The sequence below is a fragment of the Manacus vitellinus genome, unplaced genomic scaffold, assembly GCF_001715985.3.
Source record: "Manacus vitellinus isolate BGI_N305 unplaced genomic scaffold, ASM171598v3 scaffold_2_pilon, whole genome shotgun sequence".
Lineage (NCBI taxonomy): Eukaryota > Metazoa > Chordata > Aves > Passeriformes > Pipridae > Manacus > Manacus vitellinus.
Window position 1 is genome coordinate 6,905,763 of NW_021940208.1, and position 438 is coordinate 6,906,200.

Sequence of the window (438 nt, forward strand, 5' to 3'; positions counted from 1 at the left end):
AGGAGGCTGCTTTTAGGTATGACTGTGCATCTGAGCGGGAAATTTCTCTTCGAGGTGTTAAAAGTAACTTTATTGCCCTGAAGAGCCTGGTGATCTTGCAGGGAAGACGGTGGGACTGGGCATCAGCATCTCTGCCTCCAGGAGTCATCTTTGATGACCACGCTGGAAAATAAGACTCGTTCCCATCCTATCGTACCCAGCACATGTGCAGGTGCTCTCTCTCCCTTCATTGTCATCAGGCGAAGGTTCCCAGACTCCCTTGTCCTTCTTTCAGAAAAGCACAGGACAGTGTGAGTTAGTGGGAAGCGTGATTAGAAAACGTGAGAGTGTCCCAATCGTGAAATTCATCCTTGCTCAGAGGCAACCTTATATATGGCTGCCAGAAGCCATATACATCCCCAGGAGAGCCGCTCCTCTGACCAGGGAAAGAGTTACACA